The 12,988-nt window shown below is 32.5% G+C and overlaps 1 long non-coding RNA gene across 1 annotated transcript; it reads left to right on the top strand.

Moving 5' to 3' along the window:
- Window positions 1-6,638: 6,638 nt before the first annotated feature.
- LOC126881791 (uncharacterized) lies at window positions 6,639-12,384 on the top strand. The gene is made up of 2 exons (XR_007696995.1): window positions 6,639-11,625; window positions 12,109-12,384. It is a non-coding gene; the product is annotated as an uncharacterized LOC126881791 (long non-coding RNA).
- Window positions 12,385-12,988: the final 604 nt, after the last annotated feature.

The raw sequence follows: 12,988 nt of genomic DNA, 5'->3' as shown, positions 1-12,988 counted from the left end.
TTCCGATTTTGACTGTATTGTGTGTAGTACAGTCTTGTATTGTTTTCCGTTTGCTTAGGTTTGCGTTTGCGTGTTTTTCGGAGTTTATTGTAAGTATACCGTGTTTTATTAATTTTTACCATATTCTTTGCTAACCCGAATTTTCGATAACCTGGATCGGCCGCGGTCCCGATTAATCCGAGTTATCGAGGTTCCACTGTATTTATATCTAAGCTTTTATACATATACAATCTTCGCAAGTGCTTGAAAAAATGAAAGATTAAAATGTAATGGTCACTCGTGTCAGAGTCGAGCGTGTACATTAAGGGGTTAATGGCATTAAAATGAGTGTATGACATATCGTCGGTATACTGCGAAAACCAGGTAAATGCCGAAATACTGAAACCGAGAAAAAACGTTTTTAAAGTTTAGTATTTTATTTTGAATTAAGAGGACAACTTGTGTTTGATATTCGGTATTCCAGTGAAAGATGCATATATCAAAAGTTATATTCTATCATTAGTTTGAAAAAGTTAAGACACCTAGCTGGTTAAACCTAAATTTAAGATGGAAATGCGGTCACTTACCTGGTTTTACCTGTAAATCTAAATTAATCAGTTACTCTTAAAATAACTCATTTATAACAAATATAATAAATCAAATATAATATTTTGTAGCTTTGTGTTCGGAATATGAGGCTTTAACTAGTTAATAACAATGTTTTTAAGAGAATAGTCGATAATTATAACATTTAACTGGTTTTCCCTGAACGTTTTATTCAGAGCTGTTTGTAGTTATATGGATATTATTTACTTAAATGATAGGCAGTTTTATAGAAAAAACAAATTTATTTTGAACGTGTTGTAGATACAAGAAAATAATATTACTATACGTATTACTCGTCATATTACGTCACTGAAAGCAGGATCTGACAAGATACCATTGGCATAGTAAAATATGATACCACCTGTTATATTCTTCCGGTATCACTCCCGTATCAAATAGCTGTAACAAATCTCTGTTTTTTGCTATGGTAGTTGGCGAACTTCTATCATAAACTTGCTTAAGTTTTTATTGACTAACATAAGCCTGCTTATGTTAGTTGATAACTCAGCTTGCTTTTTTCTTGTTGACTGCCGTGCAGTATCAATAAGGAAATGAAACTTGGTGACGTGTCGTAATTGAAATGGGTTCTGTTTGTCCCTTCTTTCATGAATCTCATCTTTTTATCTTTAACCACATTATTTTTTCGCCGTTTTGGTCTTTTGTTCGGTTTTAATTAGAGTGTATGACAATTTTCTTAAATCATAAAGTCGTAGTACCTATTTAAATCTTTACACTTGTATGGTTCTATACATACTTTTTTATCACTGACCTTGACATTTTTAGTTTCCCTTGCATTTTGAAAAAACAGACAAGTAATCTGGCATACCATAGAGCAGCGTTTCCCAAATGGTGGGTCGCGACCCGGTACCGGTCCACGAAAGAAAAAGCCGGGTCGCGTCGTCTCGCCGTCTCACATCTTGCATTTTAAGACCGCGCTCTGACTGACGCCACCGCTATCTTTGTGATATTTTTGATTTCTTGAACAATGTAAATATGACATTACAAGGTAGCAATGTAAATGTATTTAGAGTACAAGAGAAGGTGGAAGCTGCAACAACAAAGCTTAATTTGAGGACACGTCGCGCGCAAGCAGGAAATTACAAAACTTTTAAAAAGCTAACAGAACTACAAAAAGAGTATAACGTGAATTCATTGTAGGATGACATTTCAGTAGCTTTCAAGGAACACCTGTTCTGGAGGCAAATCTGAAGGAATATTCCCCCATCCACAGCAACAAAGTATGGATAAGGAATCTACAATGGACAGAGAATCCGAGACAGTCCTTCCTGATTTAGATGATTACCACTGATTGATTATTGACTGCCTTGCCGCCAGGAGTACCCAGTTTTAGCAGGAAAAGCGGTAAAATTTCTAATTTCTTTTGTTATGACCTATAGGTGTGACGCGGGGTTTTCAATACTGGTTTTCCTAAAAAATAAATACATATAGAAATCGTTTTGAAGGACCTGAGGATAATATTAATATTTTTTCCTCCAAACGTGAATTTTTTAGTTAACCAGAAACAACTGCATACTTCTCATTAATAAATTATTTGATTTTTATTTTGTTTTATTACATTTTTGTTTGAGCTAATGATTCTTTATTAAAATATAATAAAACATTTACACACATACCAGGGTATACAAAAAAAAATTGTGGGTCACGAAGGATAAGCACAAAAATAACCGGGCCACAGAAAAATAAGTTTGGGAAACGCTGCCATAGAGAGACCTGATTTCTAGCGGTTTAGATGCTGCTATGTATAGAGTCAACTTCCATACAAGAATGTCCCGACTCTAAAATTTTATGTTATGATACTGTCCTCAGCAACACTTATTTCACTTGCTTACATATTCTGGGACACATTTTGATAAGTAGTTGAGTATAATGCTTTCTATTTCAGAACTTCCTCGTCTACCGTTAATTTCTGACCAGGCAAAACGCTAAGCTACATTTGGTAATGCGACTTCATTTACACACAAATTGTAGACCCATAATTTTCGGGAAGACTAATATATATGAATTGTCCAGTTAATCTGGAATCTGTAGTATAGCCTGTAGATCGAAGGTGATTGAAGCAAAATTCCGTTGTTGATTAGAGCTTTTCTTATCATTTCGTTTTTCGAGATTTCATACTGCTTTTTTTTCTAATGTTGTCTGTTTCATACTGCTTTTTTTTGTGATGTTGTCTGTAACTGTTTTCTAAATCGGGTTTCTTAGTTGGATTAGCCATATCATAATAGGATAGGGCTAATAAATAATATTTATTACACACTAAACATCGATCTTATTTAGGACAAAAAAGCTTAAATTATAGTCGTTAGAAAATATTCTTCGGTATGTAATTTCACTTATACCTTCTGGTTTCTTCAGCTGACAATCATTTGTATAAAGAAAGTTAATAAAATTATTTTTTCATTTTAATTGTGGCTTATTTCCCATATAAATAATTAATCAAAGTTAATACATTTTCTTTATACTCAAATTTTTGTCCAAATATCTACGATTCGAACTTTGGAGAATATAATGTGGGACCATGGTTGGAAAAGATTCAATATGAGCCTTCACAATTTTTCGGTTTTCATTGCTTGTTTTATTTGGCAGTATATTCTTGGTTTTTTTGCCCGTATCTGCATAACAACATAGAATATCAATTTTTCTTACAACATCTTGCACTAACGACGTTGATATACAAAGTGTCTTACAAAAAAAACTTCTCACATACCTGTACCTCTTGGCCATTCAAAGAAACATAGTCGATACTATCGGTTTTACCAGTCGATATGAATGAGAAATTTTAATAAAATATACATGTAAAATGTATTAAAGACATTTATCACCTTTTTACTGAATATGGTTTACAGCAATAGAGATATATAATCTTGTCCGGCAAAATAATATATGTGCGTTTACTTGGTTTTACATGCAACAGAACTTTAATTTTGTGGAAGTAAGTAGCGATATATTGTTTTACTTGACAATGAAAAGTTGGTTATGTGTAACTTATTTGTTTATCACACAAATTATCTGCTGAATGGTAAGTCGTATCATTTACTGGGTTTTACCTGTATGTAGAGCGTAAAAAGCTGAGAATTTTGGTATGTATACCTAACTCAATATTTTAAAATTTGTCATTTACCTGGTTTTCGCAGTATACCGACGATATGTTCGACATACGATTTATCTTCGGTCAGATAGTAAGTCAACTTAAGAGGCGTTAGAAGTGTTATAAGATTGCCACTTTGTTTTTCATTAAGTATTGTAAACATCCGTATTTATTTATGACAACTTAAAACAAAAAATATGATAGCGATCTTTTGTTTTATAATTGTTGATAAAGAAGTTCCGTTTTTGATGTTCCATCTTTGAATTTTAAGTTTTTCTTATTTTTAATGAGAATCGTTGCAATTTTTGTGCCACCCTCATCCACACCAGTCTTCTATCAAATTTTTGCCATGCGCAAACTTCTGCCGGTCTATGACGTAAGAATTTGTCTGGGAAGGTTTTCTTTTCTAAGTAGCTAAGGAAGAATGAAATATATTTACTGATCGAAACCTCAGTTTATTTCATGCTTATAAAGATTAATTAATATTTCTAATACATTTAAAAATCTTAATAGTTTCTCTAATGACTGCACAATATATGTCCTCCTAGTCCAATCTTTCTGTTTTAAGTTTTAGTTAAATATAATTTTGTCAATTTTATCCCAGTTACTCCAGTGTAAAGAGTTCCTTATTACTCTGGGCTAATTAGCAAAATACGAGGAAAAGTTATTTACCAGCAATAAAATTGCTGGAATCGAATCTTATTATTGTATGTATTAATAATATAGATATGCAAAGTCCGCAGATAGTGTGCTACTTTTTTATAAACAAAATGGCGCCCGAAAATCGTATTTTTTTCAATTTTTGCTCTATAACTACAAAGATTCTAACTTTAGACCAAAAACACCCAAATAAAAATTCACCGCAATTAAATTCTGCATAGAGAGACGTGTTTTTTCCGATTTACCTCGACGAAAACTTTCCCCGGAAAAAGCATGTTTTTCCAACAAAATCTTTAATTTTCAACTAAACTTTTAGATAAGTATTTGCTAATCAATAATTAAATAACTTGGTAACGTGAAAGCCCTTTCCATATATATTATAATTCCAGAAGTCTATGGAAATTGAATAAACAGTTTAGCAACAATTAAAATGTTAATTAAAAATTTACGGTCGCTATAATAACGACAATAATTACGATACATAAGAGTAACTATAATTTTTTCATAAAAAGACACTATACCTATTTAATGTACTTTACAGAATTGAAATTGGACTATTTAAGCGGCCTCAGGAATATTTTAAAATTATAAACAATTTTTTGGTTTATAAACAAATAGAATATCTCGGGAAATATTAAACTGACTTAAATTGTAAAACGGTATTCGAAAGATAGCGGCAGGACGCTTCTTTTAAAAGAAAAAACGTTTAATTATCACGAGTGGTTCCTGAGATACAATCGGTCAAAATTGACCGAAATTTATGGCAACGATATAAACAATAGGATCATAATTTTCAAACCATCACCTTTTTGTTTTTGTCCTCTTTCTCCACACCAATTTTCATATCTTTAAAATTCTCATAACATATATTATTATAATAAAAACTATCGATAATACGTGTGAAAATTGCCAAAAATAGCAAAATTCCAATCAAAAATTAGGTTGGAGAAAATGTAATCCTCAAAGTTCAAAATCGGTGTACGTTAACAAAATGCATTTTCTCGGCTTCCCATGGAGCAATTTCCTTCATTCTTTTTTTTTTTGTTCCCTAATAACTCGAGTAAAGCCATCGAACTAACGCATTATTAAATGTCAAACTTGCTTTTGTTTTGTTATAATGGATTCATTTATTTATAAGAACAGAAAATTACATATTTTTTCCAGTAGTAGGCTTTTTTTAGATAAACTTACTACAAGTGTACCTTTTATAGTTAAAAACATAAATATTCTCATTTGAAAGCTGTATAATTATTTAAACAATTTTTATTTAAACAAATTAAAATATTGTGTTATAATAAATTAATTTATTTATTATAACAAAACAAAAGCAAGTTTGACATTTAATAATGCGTTAGTTCGATGGCTCTACTCGAGTTCCTTGGGACCAAAAAAAGAATGAAGGAAATTGCTCCATGGGAAGCCGAGAAAATGCATTTTTTAACGTATACCGATTTTGAACTTTGAGGGTTACATTTTCTCCAACCTTTTTTTTGGATTGGAATTTTGCTATTTTTGGCAATTTTCACACGTATTATCTATAGTTTTTATTATAATAATATATGTTATGAGGATTTTAAAGATATGAAAATTGGTGTGGAGAAAGAGGACAAAAATAAAAAGGTGATGGTTTGAAAATTATGATCCTATTGTTTATATCTTTGCCGTAAATGCCGGTCAACTTTGACCGGTTGTATCTCAGGAACCACTCATCACAATTAAACGTTTTTTCTTTTAAGAGGAGCGCCCTGCCGCTGTCTTTCGAATACCGTTTTCATAATTTAATTTAGTTTAATAATAGTATCGTTCGCGGTAACGATCCCGTACTTGTCCAGGATTACTTCGCATGCGCACTTTAAAAAAGAGAACGCTCTTTTTTAAAGTGCGCATGCGAAGTAGTCCTGGACAAGTACGGTATCGTTACCGCGAACGATACTATTTCCTGAGATATTCTATTTGTTTATAAGCCAAAGAATTGTTTATAATTTTAAAATATTCCTGAGGCCGCTTAAATAGTTCAATTTCAATTCTGTAAAGTACATTAGATAGGTACAGTATCTTTTTATGAAAAAATCATAGTTATTCTTATGCATCATGATTATTGTCGTTATTATAGCGACCGTAAAGTTTTAATTAACATTTCAATTGTTGCTAAACTGTTCATTCAATTTCCATAGACTTCTGGAATTATAATATATATAGAAAGGGCTTTTACGTTACCAAGTTATTTAATTATTGACTAACAACTACTTATCTAAAAGTTTAGTTGAAAATTAAAGATTTTGTTGGAAAAACCCACTTTTTCCGGGGAAAGTTTTCGTCGAAGTAAATCGGAAAAAACACCTCTCTATGCAGAATTTAATTGCGGTGAATTTTTATTTGGGTGTTTTTGGTCTAAAGTTAAAATCTTTGGAGTTATAGAACAAAAATTGAAAAAAACACGATTTTCGGGCGCCATTTTGTTTATAAAAAAAGTAGCACACTATCTGCGGACTTTGCATATCTATATTATTAATATATACAATCATTAGATTCGATTCCAGCAATAAAATTGCTGGTAAATAACTTTTCCCAAAAATGGCCTATTCTCCGATAATCATCCCAGACTATATCTGTATGTTTAGTATCATAAGTCTCGTATCTCTTTTGCTTAATTTTCATCTGGATTGATGGATGAAAAAGTACTTACATGCTATGAGCTTACATGGACCTAAAAGACTTTTATGTTTTTTACAATTTAGGTGCCAAATTCTATTGTGTATAAAGTAATAAAAATACTGTTGAACTTAATAAAAATATGCTTTCTTCTTGCGAAGTCTTGTAGGTGACAAACCTTTCCTGAAGTGCCTTAAAAGCATCTTATCAAGAAGTAGAAGATTTCACTTTCGATGCTTTCTATCAGAACATTATACAGGGTGTCCCGGAAAATAGTGCGTTCCTTAAAGGTGTGGGTACAATGCACCATTTAAAAGAAAACTTTCTTATAATTTTTTTTCTAAAGTCGTCTGTTGCCTCAAAAAAATAAAATAATGTTTTTTAATAGCGAAGATATTTAAAATTGTAAACACAAACAGTCATATCATAATTACCTGTAACCCGAGAATACATCGTATTGTTGTGGTATAGTGGTATTGTCATGATTTCGATCGCAAGTATCATGTTAATTACGTAATACCTATAGTGTATAATTAGTGCAAGATTTAGGTACACCAAGGCAATTTACCTCGAAGTTTAAGGATTTGTAGATGGTTTCAAAACAAACTCTGTAAAGTGTTGTGTGCAGATAAAGCTTGTTTTACGAGAAATGGTGTTTGTGTGTTTTACTTTAATAATGCCAAAAGTCTTAATGTATGGGCTGGGATTATTAGTAATCATCTGATTGAACCACTCGAACTTCCCAGAAGATTGAATGGAGAAATGTAATACTCAAATTTTTTGTAACATGTTCTACCGATAGGTAGATACTTCTTGAAGATGAAGACGTAGCTTGATTCTGATTGTAATAAAAATGTTTCATGTAAGTTAAAACACTATACAAACCTTATTTATTAGATATTTAATAAACACAAATAGTATGCTGTTTTTCTATCACTGTTATCAGTATTTTATCAATACATAATGTTATACCTAATGGTCGATGATTCATGATAGTTGAGTTCCAGTAAAATTATTTTTACACAGAAGAAGGAACGCAACGTTGCCGGCTGTATTTGCATTTCTGTGGACATTAATCAAATTCATTAAAATTAATAAATTATTTTTTTGAAAACTGTTGACTTTACAAAAAAATGTATCAGACTTTTTTGCTCTAAATGGTGCACTTAGCCCGTACCTTGAAGGAACGCACTATTGTCCGGGAGTTACAGTATGTTGTTTATAATTATTTCTTCCTTAAGTTTCTTCTACAACTGCTGCCGACATTATCAAAGATACCGCTGGGTCGAAAGTACCCTCTCATCGCTCCTGTAAATCGATGTTTTCCTTTTCTCTCTCGTCCCCCCTCCCTACAAGCGGGCTTTAGGGGGAAGCCCGGAGGTAGGAGTGGCAAACTGTTTTTGAATCTTTTTTGAGGTCCTTAAATTGACATTCTCAGCAAAATTTAGCTTGTTCGTCTCGTTTTTAGAGATCCTATCTCTGGAGACTGGACTAATGGTACTAAAATATCTAAAGATAGAGCATACGGATCAGCCTAATAGCATTTACTACTAATGCTCATAATTTAGACAATTCTCGCCCATTGACTACAAATAAGCATTACTCTGATATATATAAAATGATTATTAAGAGCCTTAAACAATAAATACAACAGACGGAGGCCTTTTGTAGGAATTTGTATGTACAAGCTTAATTTAAGATTAGAGTACTGCGTTATTTCTTATCAAGCAATGTAGATATGAAAATTGTGTACAGATTAATAATTATATAATTCAAAAAACGATATTGTTCACTATTTTCCTTCTTTTAAACACTTAAGCTTGTTACATACGGGGAGCTATACTATAAATATATATTATATCTCATATCTTCTTCTTCATGTACCATCTCCTCTAAGTAGGTTGGCAACTATCACGGCAATTCGCACTTTCGATACCGCTGCTCTAAAGAGATCAGCAGAAGTGCAATTAAACCAAGCTCTCAAATTGTTTAACCAGGAGATGCGTCTTCTTCCGCGACTCCTTCTACCCTGTATTCTTCCTTGCATTATTAATTGTAACAAGTTATAACGCTCGCCCCTCATAACATGTCCCAGATATTGTAGTTTTCTGAGTTTAACTGTATTTAAAACCTCTTTATCTTTTCCCATTCTTCTCAACACCTCGATCTTCGTGACTCTATCCACCCAACTTATTCTTAATATTCTTCTGTAGCCCCATAACTCGAAGGCTTCTAATCTGTCCGAAACATCCTTCTTTAATGTCCAAGCCTCCAACCCATAGAATAATACGGAGAACACGTAGCATCTCAGAAGTCTTATCTTTAAAGAAATTGTAATGTCCCTGCTACAGAGTACTTTTTTCAGTTTGTTGAAAGCATTTCTTGCCTGTCCTATTCTTGCTTTAATCTCTTCTGTCTATCTCATATATTACATCTTATATCACTCACTATTCGCGGTGTGCAAGTACTTGTAGGGGATACGAGAAACGATCGTGCGCGAATAGCGGAGAAATCTTGCAACTTTCTTAAAAAATTCATATTGTCAATTGAAATTGTCAAATTGACGTATATTTCATACCTACTGTCATTGAAGAAGAAAAATTATATGTTGCTCACAATATTGATATGATATGCAATTATTTTATAAGTCAGGAGATTCCTCAGATAATTTTAAGACAATTTAACCAAATTCACCTAGTCCGAAAATGCTTCCTAAGGGAGCTAGAGCTCTTTGAAGATGGCGTCTTTTAACTGGTTTTTCTTATACACCTCTAGAACGCTTCTAGTTAGAAAAACGAAAATTGGTACACAGATTTATCTTCCAGAGATAACTTGATTCCATCTATTGTGAATTTCTAGTACCAGTAATAGGCGTCCGTTTTGGGTGGGGCAACGGTTATTTTATCGCATAACTTTTTTGTCTATAACTTTTAAGCATTTTGGATACTGGATTATTAAATTGTGAGGTATTCTAGTACTAAAAGGTACTCTTGCTTTAAGTCGGTAGGACGCACCGTTTTCTGGAAAAATCGATTTGAACATTTTTCGTTTCCTGAATTTGAAAAAAAAAACTTTTCAAAAAAAACAGTTTATTTTACCAACTTAAAGCAAGAGTAACTTTAGTGTAGTAAAAATTAAAGACAAAAAAGTTATGTGATAAAATAACCGTTGACCTACCCAAAAGGGACGCATATGACCGGTACTAGAAATTCGCAATTAATGAAATCGATTCATCTCTGGAATATAAATAAACGTACCAGTTTTCATTTTTCTAAGTATTTTTTTTTTAATTTTTTTTTTTTGATATTCAAAAAACGAAAAATTTTCAAACCGATTTTTCTAGAAAACGGTGTATCCTATCGACTATACTAAGAGTATCTTTTAGTACTACAATACCTTATGTTTTAATAATCGAGACTCAAAAATGCTTAAAAATTAAAAACACAAAAGTTTGCGATAATATAACTGTTGCCCTACCCAAAACGGACGCCTATGACCGGTACTAGAAATTTGCAATGGATGGAATCGATGTATCTTTGGAAGATAAATAAGTGTACCAATTTTCCTTTTTCTAAATAGAAGCGTTCCAGAGAGATTTAAGAAAAACTAATTAGAAGAGCTCTAGCTCCCTTAGGAAGCATTTTCGGAATAGGTGAATTGGATTAAATTATCTGAGGAATCTCCTGTCTTCGTTTGTCGGTAGAGTTTCTGGACATCCTGTATATACAGTATAATATTATATATGATGTAATGATGAAAATTGATGTATTTTTTGTAAATTTCAGTCATTTTCAGGGTCAGGGGGGCAAATTCCCCCCTGACCCTATCAAATGACGCCCCTGGATTTGACTTTCATGTCCTGTCATGTTACTGTCAAGAAAATATTCAAAATAATTGTTTTTTTGTACAAAAAATACATCAATTAATAGTATTGTTGCTCTGCTTTAAAATAACTTTATTCAAGTACCAAGAATATTACTACTGTTCAGAATACAAAGAATATTACATTCCGTATTGTTGTACGGAGTTGAGTCGTGTACTCTCACAGACGCCAGCTGCAAGAAAATTGAGGCGTTTGAAATGTGGCTTTATCGGCGAATCCTGAAGACATCTTATACCGACCACATTACTAAGCTGGGTGTTTTGTTGAGAATGCAAAAAGAAAAAGAGCTGTTAATCACAATAAAAACAGCCAAAATCGATTACCTCGGTTACATCGTGAGGAACAGTGAAAGATATGGACTGCTGCAACTAATCTGGCAAGGAAAAGTGGAAGGAAAGCGAGGACCAGGAAGGCGAAGGATTTCCTGGCTGAAAAATCTACGTACGTGGTTCAACACAACAACCACAAATATTTTTAGAGCAGCAGTGTGCAAAGTACAGATTGCCATGATGGTCGCCAACATCCGAAACGGACAGGCACTAGAAGAAGAAGAAGAAGAATATTACACTTATGAATCTTGGCTATAAAACTTTTTCAACTTTAACACAATGACAACTATAAACGACTATTATATTAACTATAAATTTTCTATTTTAATATTCACTACCACCCGTGTGTCTAGTAGCGTGGCAGTTACTGTATATTATAGTAAAGCTCCCCGTGAGTAACAAGCTTTAAGGTGATACAGTAGCGATCAACAGGTAGCCAAAACGCGTTCCAAGATTGCGGCTGTAATTTTGAATATTTTTCGAGATATTTGGCACACGTATTCGTAATATAATAAAGAATGGCGGTACAGAGCCCAATTTGAAAAATATATTAATATGTGTAAATTACTCTGTAATTAAATACAATATTAAAAAACCGAGCCTGTACCGCCATTAAGAAGAACAAAAAAATACATCGGATAAAAAAGTTTATTTGAAGAAAGTGTATTTTTTTGTTCTTCTTAATGGCGGTACAGGCTCGTTTTATTAATATTGTATTTAATTACAGAGTAATTTCCACATATTAATATATTTTTCAAATTGGGCTCTGTACCGCCATTCTTTATTATATTACGAATACGTGTGCCAAATATCTCGAAAAAATATTCAAAATTACAGCCGCAATCTTGGAACGCGTTTTCGCTACCTGTTGATCGCTACTGTTTCCTCTTAAGGATTTTCAGATTTTTAATCGACAGCGTCCAAACGTTTCATGTTTAGATTGCTTGACTATACACTATAATTTTAAAATGTTTACAAAACGTTTTAAGAAGAAGATAACCCCGATTTTCTTTTGTTAATTCTGTGATATTGTTTGTAGTTCCGTGTTTTGTTAATTATGTGTTTTTGTTTTTGTTAATTTAAAAAAAATTGTGGCTTTTTGTTTTCATGTGATCCAAAATAATAAATTATATTTCTCTTTGGTTAACGGTAATAAAATAATTATGTTATATTGGTTTATTTTTTTGTCACCCATAGAAACATATAATTCACTCGAATAGGGCTTTTCATTCACAGTCATTTGTTTCGAGCTTCTGTTGTATGTCGTATAATCCGTGTATATTAATAGGGCTTTTCATCGATTGTCATTTGTTTCGAGCTTCTGTCATGTGTCACATAATATTAATATATATCTACATCATACGTCTTTGGCTTGTATCATTGTATATACCAATAACGTATGGCGTAGATATATTAATATTATGTGACACATGACCGAAGCTCGAAACAAATGACTGTGAATGAAAAACCCTATACTATACACAGATTATACAACATATGACAGAAGCTCGAAATAAATGACTATAGAAACAGAACAGGACAGATCATTGGTGATCAAAACCAGATATTGGTCCTGATCTGAGAGCAGAGAGAGAAAGATAACATCCCAACTGAGGAAGAAGTCATCAAAGCAATACGAAAATTGAAAGGAAACTAACCTAGAGTAGATGGCATTCCTTCTGAGCTTTTAAAACATAGCTTAAACAATCTGACCTGGTGTATAAGTAGGCTAGTAGAACTGATTTGGAAGCAAGTAAAACTACCAGAAGACTG

The sequence above is a fragment of the Diabrotica virgifera genome, chromosome 3 (genome assembly GCF_917563875.1).
Source record: "Diabrotica virgifera virgifera chromosome 3, PGI_DIABVI_V3a".
Classification (NCBI taxonomy): domain Eukaryota; kingdom Metazoa; phylum Arthropoda; class Insecta; order Coleoptera; family Chrysomelidae; genus Diabrotica; species Diabrotica virgifera.
Note: the sequence above shows the minus strand (reverse complement) of the source record. Positions and strands in the feature narration are given on the sequence as shown.